Source organism: Anas platyrhynchos, chromosome 4 (assembly GCF_047663525.1).
Source record: "Anas platyrhynchos isolate ZD024472 breed Pekin duck chromosome 4, IASCAAS_PekinDuck_T2T, whole genome shotgun sequence".
In the NCBI taxonomy this organism is placed as follows: Eukaryota; Metazoa; Chordata; class Aves; order Anseriformes; family Anatidae; genus Anas; species Anas platyrhynchos.
Genome location: NC_092590.1, coordinates 64,595,917 through 64,609,394, shown reverse-complemented (window position 1 = coordinate 64,609,394; position 13,478 = coordinate 64,595,917). Strand labels below are relative to the sequence as shown.

At 43.3% G+C, this 13,478-nt stretch overlaps 1 long non-coding RNA gene across 2 annotated transcripts; it reads right to left on the bottom strand.

Annotated features, from left to right (window-relative positions):
- Positions 1–833: 833 nt before the first annotated feature.
- On the bottom strand, positions 834–11,516 carry LOC106016203 (uncharacterized). 2 transcript variants are annotated; one of them, XR_002400820.4, is made up of 4 exons: positions 11,456–11,516; positions 10,713–10,855; positions 4,835–4,958; positions 834–3,581 (listed from the first exon to the last, which is right to left on the bottom strand). It is a non-coding gene; the product is annotated as an uncharacterized lncRNA (long non-coding RNA). The 2 variants fall into 2 exon arrangements; XR_001188736.5 differs by having other exon boundaries at positions 11,335–11,474.
- Between the last annotated feature and the right edge of the window lie 1,962 nt (positions 11,517–13,478).

Below are 13,478 nucleotides of genomic sequence, written 5' to 3'. Positions count from 1 at the left end.
CAAGACTACGATACTTAAGACATTTAAAGAGGAAAAAAGGGTGGAACGCCTTGGCAACAGCTCTAATCCCTTTGAAGGCTCCGGCATCTGCTGAGTCAGGCCCTCCCTGCCTCCCTCCCTGCCCAAGCTGTAGTTTACAATCAGCCACTGAGTCACAGCAAATTCCTGACTTCCCTATTTCACGAACTACAGCAGCATATTTTTAGTGTTTGGGTCTCTTTAAATAACCCCTTTTTTGTTGATGTAGCCTAATAAAAAAGAAAAGAAAAAATGGAGGAAAAAAAAATGAAAAAAAAAAAAAAAAAAGGAAATAAAGGAATTGGAAAGGATGTATCTGATTCTCCACTCTCAGACCAGCTGCTGGAAACCTGTCCTCCGAGACACCCTCCTCACGCTACAAAGCCTACGTCACTGCTCCTGAGTGACGAGCAGGGATGTGAGGGATGGCAAGGCACTTTGCCGAGCAGCCACAGGGTGCCCCAGAAGGCCTCTGCAAGGCACCACGGAGAGGATTGCAGGCACCCACCAGACAGACCTTGCTCCCCAGCAGACTCGCGAGCCGGGGTGGAGCTCTGTTCTGCCACAATTCCCCTCCAGTCGTGGCACCTTCACCCTGTGCCACGCAGGCACGGTGAGGTGGCCTGCAGCCAGCTGCCAGTCCTGCCTCATTTCCTCATCCCAAAATTGATGATACAACCTGCCCGCCGGTAGAAACTCCCATTGTGAAACTCGGTTTGCTGATATTTGCAAAGTATTTAAAGGTGTGCCTTAGTGGGAAAAAGGTCTGCTCTAGTCCTGGTTGGGTAATGTGAGCAAACCTATTTGTGATCCCAGAGGAGAAACAGCAGCGAGCAGCATTTCACATGCACGGAGTAAAGCTAGGGTTCCTCTTAAACTCGGGTTTCATTGTGAGCCCTGCCAATTATTTAAATCCCATCTAGCCACAAAAGCCTCTGACAGCTGTGGTGGAGCTGTTGACTCAAGCTGCCTGGTGTGACAGGGGGTTACACCAAAACTCACGTACGTGGATGTGGAGCAGCTCCACAGGAACGCGGTGGTACATCCTCAGGCACGTCCCCGTCCCACCACAGCATGCACCAAGCCCACAGAGGGATCCCAGAAGAGCTGCCTGGGAAGAGTTAACGTGGTGGGTCTTGAGGAGCTGCTCCAGCGACCATGGGAGGTGCCACCAGAAACCTCAGCACTGCACAGGGGCATGCAGCGTTGATATCAAGGCCCTCAGGCTTCCTGCAGTGGGCTTCCCAACACAAGGGGATTTGCTCGGGGCAATTCTGCACCCAAACACGCTCTGCATTAGCCCAAGTCAGGGAAGTGAATGTCTGTCTACTTCACAAGAATGTCATTAGAGAGGAAAATGCTGACAAAATTCAGTGCAACTATTCACGGAGCAACAATTTCTTTTATTCAAAACACTTCTGAAGTTTAATATAAGCATCCACAAACTTAGTTATTAAGATTCCCTTTACTCATCAGCTTTGTTCTATCTCTGGGCAGAACTTGATATCTGCTTACCAGCGCAGAGCAAATTTACAGGACAGCTTAAGGTAGGCAATAATGAATATCACTTCAACAACTGATAGCACAGGATAATTATGTGTAGCTACACTTTGTTACACCAAAAAGCATGATAATATGCAAGTACAGAGGCTCAGTTCTTATTCGCCTGGTATTGTTTAAATAAATAGAAAAATCAGAGTTGTTCAAAAGTTGAAATAAATTCCATTAATTTTCTAAGTCACTTCCACTTCAGTGAGATTTTCTATTATGCTCTCTTTTAATAAATCTGTGTTTCTTATAATGTATTTCTGTGGGCTTCTTTCCTATTTTTCTTACACATTCCTTCTGTTTGTTTTTTTTTTGTTGTTGTTGTTGTGTTTTTCTTTCTTTTTCCTGTTACTTCCATGTAGATTATATAGGATGATATCCTAGTTAGGGGTTTATTTTATCACTTCATTTTCTGCAATTGTTCAACATTTGTCCAGGTTTGAGAATATTACAGAATATTGAATGAAAATTAAAAACGTACATATTTAAAAATAAAAATAATTTTAAACTTATATTTAATGCCTTTTAGCTATAGAAAAGTGTGAAAGGAAAGATCAAAATTTATAAAAGCTAATATTACACTGTCAAAGTTTTATAATTCAGTGACAATCCCCCAGACCTGGGAAAGACCAGCTTTTCATTTAAGATCTTGATCTCTGAAAATATAGGTTGTCATTGAAAAAAAAATATCTCAAGAGAAGCATTTAACTTGCTCTGAAAACAATGATGCATGTATCACGCTTTGGACTGCTGAGGGGATGGAAGTCAAATGTGGTCATGTTTACTGAGGAGCTGACTGCAAGGGGGCAAGGTCATAATTTACACATAATTACTGGTTTGCACTATCGTTTAGCCACGAGTAAGATAAATATGTTTTTCTTCCTTCCCTCTTCCTGTGCAAAAGTGGAGTTCACCACACTTCTTATGCATTCGCCGTTCTTGTGCAAATCACTGTTTTCTGTGGTTTGTGATTCAATAGCAAACACTGCTGTCACAAACAGGGTCTGCAGCTGGAGATAGCCCTGTGTTTTTGATAATGTTTTAGGTTACTAGGAATGTGCCATCAGCACACATTCAGTTATTAGATACATATTATGACAAGCAAACATAGAAATATGATTGGCTCTGGTAAAACAGGAGTATTTCAAGTTCGGGGTGTGTCTGTAATTTGTGTAGTATGTCCAGTCACACCAGACTCCTGTGAACCAACTCACACATGAAATATCCAGTAAAGTATTCGGTGTTCTGAGTGAGCCTATAAATAATTATTTTTGTCCAAACGTTGAGAAACATTTACACTTCTTGGACGACCTCTGAAGAGTTTGAGTCAAGATTTTCAGAACTGGTCAAGGCCTGTGCTCACTTTGTCAAAGGCCACTCTGGAAATGCAAGTTCTTCAGATAGAGCTGAGCAGCCACAGAAATCAGTCCTTGACTGAAGGAGAGAAACAAAGGTACCCAAACTCTCTAATCCAGCTGGTGTGGTGGTCCAAAGATCGGCAGCTTCACAGCCGAAGCCTTCTACACCTCCATTTTCATGGGAAGGCAGTTGGCTTGGGCTGCTCAAGCTTCTTGGTTCAAAATCCTGCATTTTAATCTCTTTCCAGAATTGTATTTAGAGAGAATTTCTAGAAACCCTGTGAGTCCCAAACTGAGCTGAAATAAATTCTGAGTTTCTCCACGAGACAGAACACTATTCTCTGCCCGGCTCTGAGGAGCTCATTGTGGGAAAGCCGGTGCAGCTCTCCCATTCTTCTCCAGCTGCTGGTGCCAAGGGCAGAATACTGTGGGCGTTGTTCACACAGCGCAATGCGCTCCGGAGCATCTCCCTGCACTGGGACTGGAGAGATAGCAGCACGGCTGGTTGTCCAAATACGCCCAGGCGGTCCCTCCTGTCTTCTGGGAGAAGCAGCGTGTCCGGACCTGTGCCATCTGACAACACCTCCATGCTGCTCACGTACAAGGTCCCCCACAGTTGTAGTCCAGGTGTGAGTTGTGCTGCATGCAGGTAGTTTACTGGTCAGTTGCACATGGGAAAAAAAAGAAAAAGAAAAAAAAAAATCTCAATGCTGAAAAGCCACATGGAAAGACTTGTGCAACCTTAGTTCAGCCCTCTTCTAATCTTTAATTACAAAATCACACACTGTATTTTCCATGGGACCCTGCCTCATTCAGTTCACGGAAAAGATGGTGTTCGCTTAATGAGCAGCTATTCAATATTTTATTTTCTTCTCACTCAGTGTGTTGCCCTAGGCATGATTTACTACATGTAATTCAAACCTGGCTGTGCAGCCAAAATTATTAATTTCAGCACAGCTTTTTTTCCTTTGGTACTCATCCTCACAGCACTCCCAAGTGCTACACAAACAGTAAATATTATATTCTCATAATGCCACAGTGCGGGCGTTTTCACAATACCCCAGTGTGATTAAATGGGGAGGAAGGGTGGAATTATCCTCCATTTTTCACAGGTGCATAACAGAGGCAGAAAGAGACATTAAAGTCCAAAGAATCACAAATCTGGGGCACCTCCTTGACAATTTGAGTCCCAGTTTTTGAAACTTCTCCATATAATACCCTACTGAATATTCAAGGCAGGAATCCCGTTGAGTTAACCTGCAACTGTCAGTGGTCAGGGATGGAGAAGACCTTCTAAGCCATAGCCTAGTCCCCTCCTATCACAGACAGCTTTTTAATAATCTTATCAAATTGCATTGAATAGGAATTGGGTTCCTTGAGTTCCTATTAAAAAGCTGAGAACTCACTCCTCTGATAGTTGGAAACCATTTTCTAATTTTCAGCCTAAATTTATTCATAGCCAGATTACACTCATTTGTTCTTATGCCAACATTGTCCTTCACCTTAAATAGTTCCTCTCCCTCTCTGGCATTTGCCGCCACTGATAAATTTAGAGAGAGCAATCACATTTTTTTCTCCCTCAGCATTTGTCGTGAGGAGCTAAATGAGCTTCACTCCCAAGGCTGTCCCTCACAAATTAAGCTGCCAGGTTCCCTGCTCATCTGAGTAACCATTTTCTAGACCTGCTCTGTTCTGCCCTTATCTGCTCTGAGCATGGCTGACCAGACTTGTGCACAGCACCAGACCTGATCCAGGTGAGGTTGAAGTGATGAAACAGTAACTGATGGCAGCAAAATTTTGCTCTTTTTTGGTTTATAGCAGAAATTTTCACCACCAGCTGAGGGAAAAAAAAAAAAAAAAAAAAAAAAAAAAAAAAAAAAAAAAGTGCTCTTTATACTATTGAATTTCACCTTGTTCTTGTCCCAGTCCTCCAGATCATCACTGAGTATCTCCACTCCAGTATTACAGCCCTGATCTGATGGTCTGATGGTGATGCTGCCCACACCATGCCACTGGCTGATTTCATTAGCAGACCTGTGAACATTTATCTGTATCAGTACATGAATATGCATACATGAAGGAGCCTTTTGAATGTCTGCTCCTGGGATCAATTTTAAAGAGTCCATGAGAAAAAAAAAAAAAAAATCCAAGCAACCATTAGGAAAGCACATGGGTCAGATGTGAAAACTCAGAATATTAGACACCTTGATTTGATACCTTTTGAAAAATTGCTGTACACAGTGGTTGTCAAATGTTGGTCACCCATTTGACATGAAATGAATTATATTTTGTTTTTTGGAAAAAAAAAAAAAAAGCTCATCATTAAAAGTAAGGCTGCTTCACTTATGACATATATGCACCTTTTGGGGATTCAGGTGTTTTTCTTTAAACTGTGATTTGATATACATAAGGCTATTTATAGTCATCTTTTTCAGTAAAACATCTATCTTACATTCACATACTAAAATACCTGGTAAATAATGACCAGACAAATTGAATGCAACTGGAGAAACATAATACAAATTTGACAGCAAAAGAGAGAGCTTAGACAAGACATTCAAGGAAGGAGAATAAAAGCAAGGTAGTGAGTGTGTGACACTGTGACTTCACTGAAATAAATCATCCCTTAGTTGCACAGACTGTTCATTTTTCTGGCTGAAAATGCTTCATACTTTAGCCAGAATAAAGTGAGAAAGCTCCCCACCCAGGGGCCAACAACAGAGCCACGCTGGGGGAACATGGTTTTAAGATCCTACCCAGCAAAAAACACTGCCGCCAGACAATGACCCAAGGCCAGTGGAGTGGCCTTATCAGGTGGTGGTGGTGGTCCCTACCACACAACTGATGGCAGGAGACCAACAACCCTGTGACCATGCTAGAGCTTGTGCTGCCATCCTCTTTGCAGATAGCTGTAGACACGCTCAGGAGGGAGCAGTGGCACCATGGCACCTTCACTGCTTGTACAATCTTGCACACGTGGTGCCAAGTAGTTTTCCTTGCTTCAGACTTCTTTCAATTTATTAACTGTCACACGGCACTGACTGGCAGTTGCAACATAATCTGATTGGCAACAAGCCCATTCAAGGACCCATTGCAGAAGACCTTGGCAAAGATAGCACCAATGTAGAGTTCTGCGTGAACAGGAGGACGCAGGTCTCCTCCCAGGAGGACCAAGTAGCACGCCAGCTCCTGGGGTGACAGCTCAGGCCTTCTGAATTATAAATGAGAGATGTGTACCTAAGTTTATGTCCTGGTGGCTTTGAAAAATCCACACATGGGACAGCAAGTGGGGAGGGAAGTGTATAAGCTTCCCAAGGCATGCTGTGCGGCCTGGGGTATGTACCAGCAGAGTCAAGACTCTCTGTGGATGCTCTTGTGTGCATATAGCCTACAAAATCAACACAGAGACTGTTGGAAGAAATGGAAACCTCCCAAGAATGCCCCTATGGCCTCTAAATTACAGGGATTTCAGGGTAACTCGGAGGGACCCTCAAGGCGGAGAAAGGAGGACATTTGAGCTGGGACTTCACAAGGCAGTGAGCATGAGCTAGGACTCTGACCTCAGCAGGCCTCAACCCAGACATGTAGAAAAAAAAAAAAAAAAAAAAAAAAAAAAAAAAAAAAAAACCACAGCAGGATTCCCTTTGGAGAATCAAAACTTAAACACATGAGGACATAGAGCAAACAAGGGGAAACGTGTGATCTTTTCTGTAAAGGGCTGCACCTTCTCATGTGCCAGGGAAAAGAAAGGAGGAGACTTCTGCTAGCATGAAAGGGATGAAAAGTAGCAGTCAGGAGGGAAGGCTGGGTGCAGCACAGGGCAGTTGCAAGCACGTGGGAGGAGATGAGAGAAGGCACGTAGGAAGGAGCAGTGCTGCTGCAAGTGCTGTGAGCAAGAGGATGCACGACCTGTGCTACAGCAGGGATTTTGGAGAGGGGGGACCCTGAGGACATGAGCTCTGTGTCCTGCACTGCTACCAGGCTGAAAGGCCCAGTCCTTGTTTATGTAAACTAGCTCGTTTTGCTACCCTTGCAAGCACAAACTGAACGCAACCAACCAGTTCCTTTAAATGAGGCAATTTAGTCTGCACAAAGGTTTGCAGCAGTTTATCTGGATGAGTTTTTTTCCAAAGATTTAAGTTACTGCTGCTGCATTGGCAGCCCACTACTACAGTGGGTGGTGACTTCTAAGGTGGCAGGGAGGAAAAAAGTCCGATCCTGTGTTACTTCAGTGTGTCTGATATGATATTTAGTCTATTTCCATCAAATGATACCTATTTCAGGGTAGGAAAAAAAACTGACAAAAATCACACTTCCTATGCCACTAATTCTTCCTTGGGAAGTATCTTCAGCTGCAAATACATATATATACCCTAATGACAGTCAGCTGTCACGTCTGTAAACAGACATGTACCTCCCATTAAGGGCTATTTGCCCCTTGTTGTGACCTTTCACCAGCTTTCCATACCCTGGCCATGTGGCACAGATGGTATAATCCTGTCAGGCTAAGGCAGGTGACAGTGCTGCTCAGTGTTTAGTAATCAGTGACTGTAATTAGCCAGACTGGACGCAGACTCAGATAATAGGGCAGGCAACCAGCTGCCAGTCATGAGGCTTTTCCTGTGGACAGGAAAAAATATAAAAAGGCCATGTATTTTCCAGCATACTTTATATAAAGAAGCTAATAATGTTATATGTGGTGTTTGCTAATATAAAAGTGTTTTCTTTTTATACCAGAGCAACTGATAAAGCATGCTTCACACCACGTGGGTGGACGGGAGCTTTCAGTTTGTTATTAAATCTGATGAAGCGTTTGGAGAATGTTTAACCATACCAAAGTGCTTTCCTACACAGACACTGTCTTGTCCCACTTCCCATACACGTGCATGTTCACCGGCACACAAAAAGGTGCATGCATGAAGTGCTGCAGGCTCACGACTCCTACGCCAATGGGTTTAACTCAGGAAAACAGTCTCACTAAGCTCCTAATTGCCTGCATTCAGAGACAGGTTTTAGACAAACAAAATTAAACTTAGTTGTAACGAAGCGAAAGGCCTAACCTAAATGAATTATGGAGTTATTGTTAGGAAAATATGATAGGGGTGTTGAAATTACTGGCATTAACAAGTTCCAGGAAGAAGCATTCTTACTGGATTTAGTCCTTTTTAAAAAGCTAAGCGATCTTCCCTATTTCTGATCTTGTGTTAAAGCATACATTTAGCCCATAAGCTGCAAACACCATATCTAAGAGAAAGAAGCAGTGGGCTGAGCTGACCATATTTTCATGTGAGAGATGACTCATGGTCTCCCGAATGTCACAAAATTCTCCATGCCGAGCAGTTGCTTCTACTTACAGTTTGTTCATGTGAAAGAGGTTTTATTACCAGGCACCCATGGAAAGAGGCAACCAGGCATCTCTTGGAAAGACGGGGCATTCATCGCCTAGGAGGGCTTCCTCCCCCCAATTCAATATTTCTTTCCTATTTTTAAACATGTGCCCATTATTACAAAGACACTAATAATGAAATATATTTAATTAAAAAAAACAAATGCACACATAACAATGAATCAACTTCCCCCAGTCTTTCATTACATACATTCCAATTACTTTTCTCCCTCTCGCCCTCCAAAATTACGCTATTTATCTGTACAGTGCAGATACCTTAATCTTTCGGGGGAAAGCAGAGAATAATTTCAATTTCCATGCATTTATGAAAAGACATTCTTAAATAGACCACAGAAAGAGATATTGCATCTATAAATAAATTATTCGGGGCCGGGCGCCGGGATGGGGTTACACATTGCCATTGTTCGAGGAGGCTGCAAAGCCTGACCCGGGAGTGCAGCTGTTGTCTTTGTGCCGGGCACTCGGCGCTTGCCATTGTTCCCGCAACTGCAGCAGGCACGTCGGGGCGAGGGGAGGGCAGGCCGGGGTGAAAGGACGGCTGTGCATTGATAACACGGGGCACCATCGCTGGTGGCAACGATGGGCTCCTCAGCTGCGGTGCTATCGGGGCGCAGGGCGACTTCTGAGTCTCACACCCCTCCCTTTGCCCCTCCCCGAACCAGCAATTTCGGGAGATGCGAATGCGCTCACCCCCCGTGTGTGCCAGCTGGATCCTACCCAGGCACAGGCTGGATTGTGTCAACAGATGGTGTAAAAGGGGACAAAAAGGACAGTATTTCCAAGCTGAATATGTAATATTAAACAGGTGTGGAGGTAAGAAAATGTTAATGAATAAAGAACGCCGTGGCACAGAGAGCAGCGTCCTCGCGACTCGGGCACAAATCCCTTGTATTCATCACATCCTGCTGAGCAGGAGGGGAAATGGCTGTGGTGTTTCTGCCATGGTTGTTTTCCGTGGTAATGTATTGAGTGGAAGGAGAGCCAACAGGCAGCATCCAGGCTGCCGTGGACTCTCAAACCCCAAAAGGTGGCAACACTCATCCCACTTCTCCAGCCAGGGCAGAGCTCAACCAAGATGCTGGGACATCAGGGCCATTGGGGAGCAATGCCTGGTCCAGCTCCTGCCCGCCTGGTGAGAAGCAAGCAAAGACCCAACCATGCTGCCAAAAGGAGACATTCAAAATGCGGCCAGAATGCAAGTGGAGACTCAGATTTCGCCACTTCTGTAGCAAAAGCAGAGCTGCTTGTTCTAATCTAGGAGTACGCTGTAATTGTAAATACATCAGGGACATTTGAGCCGAGGTAATTTATTATGAGCATGAAAGACATTCGTGTCATGGGAGGCATCGCGGATCCTGCACCTTCCTACAACAATGTGACTGATGCCTGTGTCCTTTTGTGGGCCTGTCAGTGTCTAGGGCGGGCTGTCACTCACACCATGCCAATGAGCTTGGCCATCTGACCTTCGGGGCTGCATAGCATGCCTGGTACAGGAGCCCAGCCACAGGGGAGGGATGCTACGGCCAGGGGAGAGGTGCCACACGCAAATGGCAGCAGGAACATTTGCTCTTGCAAGGCAGAAAAGCAACTGTACTCTGCTCCAGCCATGGAGTCAATCACAGCCAAGCTGTCTGGCTGTTATTACCCCCAAAATGTACAACCCAGACCATAAATTGATGGTAAAAATTAAGCCAAATAAACTAACTCAGAGATTTTTCCCATCCTCAAACCCAGAGGAAGTTCTCCTGTTCCTCAGCACACTGCTCTCTGGCCTCGCCAAGTTCCTCCTGGACTGCTGAGAAATATTCATCTTAAACCTATTTTAATTTGGTTGTTCTATCCGTGTCTGGTTTCCCTATTTATTTCCAATTAGTCCAGGCCTCACAATCTGGCAGGGATGGAATCACACTAAGTAAAGGACTTCAGGCTGATGGGAAAGCCATGGGCACTCTTTGCACAAGCGGGTGGAAACTGAGACATCTATTGCTGCAGGATTGGGACAAACTAACATTATTCTGCTTTGACAGCTTCAGCTGCTGTTGAACAGTGTATGGGTACTTGTAAGTTTGTTTTCATGTTGTCCTGTTCTAAGGACTGAGCTTGTTTATTCCCAAATCTTTTCTTTGGCTTATCCCATAGTGCCTATGGTATGTGCATTGTGTACAAATCTACCTTACAGATATTCATATATTTAACTTGCAATATGGCATGCATCTGTTATATGTAAAAAAAATGAGCTTCCTGCTCTCATCACTTCCAAATTATTCTCTCCAGAACAACATTCAGCCAGAATTCAGCATTGCTATTTCCCCATCCTCCATGATCTGTCAAGCTGGGTTCAACACAATTAACTCTCTTCTTGCAATCTTGCCCTCACTTACCTTGCCTGGTCACGCTCTCCTTCCTCTCCCTTAAGTGGGTCAGTCAGATCGTCCTGATTCCTCCACCAGTTTTCTACAGAGGTGCCAGCAAGTTCTCACCATGCTCCCACTGACTTTTTCCACACTCACGATACCAGCCTCCACTACAGGCACATATATTCCAGTCATCTTTCTCCCACAGCCTCTAGTTTAACATATCTCTATAGTTCAGTAATCAAATCTAAGTTACTGAAGAGCCCATCTTAACCCTCTCTTCTTCCAAAAGGGCAAGAAGATACTAATATATGGCAGCTGCTGGCCAACATGCTGATCAATACTGCCTCAGTTTTAACTTGTACTCTCTCACATATCCCTCTCCCATCTGACATGTGAAGTTCTGTGCTTGTACATCACAGCCAGGACCTCTGTCCCCCATTGTCTTAATTATGGACTCTGTGTGCTGCAGATATATAAATCATGGAAATTTAATCAGGCTTATTGCATCCCTCATCTGCCAGCACAGTCTGAAATGAAAGCTGCAATGAAATAAAGGCTATTCCCAATGAGAGGGAGCATCAATGCTACATTCTGCTCCTGAGCATTTCCTCCAGATAAAGCATCTCTGAGCGACCCTTATACACACCTAGGTGCGGTCTTCGGCTCAGGCTGTCATTTACAGGGCTCCCCTTCACATCCTTCCTTCCCTGTCTCATTACTGTTAGTACAAAGAGGGGAAAAGCAAGTCACCCTGCATTTAAACCAACCTCAGTAAAAGCTCAGCCATGAAAGAGCAAGCTGACACCTTCATAGCCAGCTCTACAAGTCAGGGCACAGTAAATATTACCTCTGGAGCAAGCGTTTAAGCAGACATGTGGGGCAACTTGTCAGGTAATTTCCATTTGCTTAATCAGGCCCTGTAATAGGCGTTAAATAGTGATGTCTCCTTACAGTGCTGAGAATCGGCCTTATCCACAGGCTATTTCCTAGTGACAAATTGAGGCTGATAAAGTGAACCAGCTTAGCATGAGGTCCAGCTATCGAAATGACACAGAGATACCCAAATCAGGATGGAAAAATTCTCATCTTTATATAAGAATTTGGGTGAAGTGCAATAATCGTTTGTCGTCTGAGGGACACTCAAGTTTTTCATCCCTGTGTTTTGCCATAGCCTGCATGATTAGCACCTATTGAAATCAATTAGTTTAATCACAGTGGTATCCTCCAGGTCTGGATGGGTTTGTAAGACAAGCCCCAAAACCGTGTCTCTACTGGGAAAATTACCCATTACTGACAATGGCTACACCCTAACAGATGCAGATGAATAAGTAAACACATTAAGCTGCTGAGGTAGGCTAGGACAAACAGCACTCAGCACTGCTTAGTAACCATTCTGCGTTACTCATCTGCCAATGTGTTAGCTGCTATTTAACTTGTTCTGTCCTGATTGACACTTTGAGCTAAATAGCATTCAGCCTTTGTTCCTTTTGCTAGCAAGGTATGAGGTTTGAGTAACTGTGGCTTTCAAAATACCTTCTGAAGACAAAGATGAAAGAGCCATTGTAATACAGCAGAATATAAAATCAATACTTGAAAATTATTTTAACTTCAAAATGCTCCTGTGAGCATTACTGTATGGGATGGAATATAACACAGATTATAGCCAGCATTAGCAAGTAAAGATGAAAGGAGACAGAAATTGAGAGGGGGAAAAAAATGGAAAAAAAAAAAAAAAAAGCAGAATTAAGTACTAAGACCAGCAGAACTGTCAAATGTGTTAGACAATATTCACAAGCACTCATGTGTGATATGCAGGCACAAAACATAAACATTTGTTTAGTTTGTGTAATTTTGCTATTTAGAGTACAAGTTTTTTTTTGGGGGGGAGGGCTTTTATCTTCATGCTGGAATTTAAACGTCTTATATCCTGCTAGGAGTGTTTGAAGCAGTTCCAGAAGAACTGTTTTCCATTAGCAAGTGCTGACTCAACGATCTGTATTGAGTTCATCAAAAAAAAAAAATAAAGAAGATTATTTGTTTTTACTTCTAAAAGGTTAAATGATTTCATTAGGACTTCATTTTTTCAATCATTACATACTATAAAAGTTAATGTTTCAAGTATGTTATTACTTGAAAATCACAATAATAAAGGCAAAACACTTTTGACTTCAGTGAAATGAAATCTTTGATAATAATTCTTTTGATAACTTCCAGTAAAGCAAGTCCTAAATGCCGTTTCTCTGTAAATTTTGAAATTTCAGTTTTTTGCTTGAATTTGAGAAAAACAAAAACTAAGTGTTGGCATTTCTCAAGGATCATAAGCATTGAACTTGGACAGATGCTGATATGATGTTGCCCAGCAGCCCAGTGGTTTACCTGAAGTTAACAACTGTCCAGGTAGTTACATGTGATATACATGGACATGAAGACTGTAGAGCTACCAGGGCAGGGCACCAGGAACTTTTCAAGCTGCTCTAATACAATCCAAAATCATAGCTATTGTTGTTCTGTAAAATATGCAAACCTATATTTACATGTTTTCTCACTCGGGTCAGCTGTGTAACAAGAGTCAAAAAGACACTCTGGTTGCACCTATAGCAATAAAAAGCAGGCTTGAGCACATTCATTGGCCTGGAGGCTCTGCAGTGTAGCTATGTCCATACCCTTAACTTTCTCACCCATCAAAAGAGAGCAGTTTGAGAATCAAGCACTGCTTGGTTATCAAGACCAAGTGAAGGAAATATGCCCATTGACCACAGGCTACAAGAGCTTGAATACACCAGTTATGTC